This window comes from Hyaena hyaena, unplaced genomic scaffold (genome assembly GCF_003009895.1).
Source record: "Hyaena hyaena isolate Hyena2069 unplaced genomic scaffold, ASM300989v1 scaffold_1264, whole genome shotgun sequence".
Classification (NCBI taxonomy): Eukaryota; Metazoa; Chordata; class Mammalia; order Carnivora; family Hyaenidae; genus Hyaena; species Hyaena hyaena.
Genome location: NW_024081899.1, coordinates 239,112 through 239,951, shown reverse-complemented (window position 1 = coordinate 239,951; position 840 = coordinate 239,112).

The window sequence follows — 840 nt, the reverse complement described above, 5'->3', positions numbered from 1 at the left end:
TTTTATAGCCAGTTAAGGCAGACAAAATTGTATAAACTAATAAATATCTTTCTTCAAAAAAATGAAGACAATCTATGGAGATTTAGGAGACCTATGTTAGCTGTGAAAAGCTTGGCTTGCAGAAACCTTAATTGGTCCCTATTATTGACAACCATCCAAACTTGGTTAGCTTGGTTGGCATTGTTGCAGCTCTCTTAACTATATCAGCTTAAAAGTCAAGGAGGAATATGCTGGATTCTATCAGAAACAGACATTTAAATAATAACCAAACAAACATTATGATTAAACACATGGAAACCACCTGAACTGTCAAGGTATGATCATATTTTATTGCAAAAATGTTGGAAGTAAGTTCACAAGGAATAAAACTTATTATGATTTCCTTTAATGGTATCTTAAAATGGCCACTTTTTTAAGAATAAAAAAGCAAAATTTGAGAAAACAAGTGCTTTGAGATTGATTTGCTTCCTATAATTTTTGAGAAAATATAATTTTTGTTAGATAAATTAGATTTTAAATGACAGTGTGAATGATAGTTAAAAATGTTAAATCAAAGAAAATTTCTCTGATACAAATAATATTTGCTATTTTTTATAAACATTTTTTGTTGCTTGAGGTTTTTTTGCATTGGAATACACTAGTAATCTATATATTTTAGTTGATATACAATTTAGTTACTACATATTAACCTTAAGGTTGCTTGAGAATATTCCTTCACAACTAATGAACTCAAATGAGAATGAAACAGTAGCCTTTAATTAAGAGATAAAAGGATGCATTTCCTAAAACAAAAGCATGTGGGAAGATTATTGACTCGAGTTTGCCACCAGCTCAGCACAT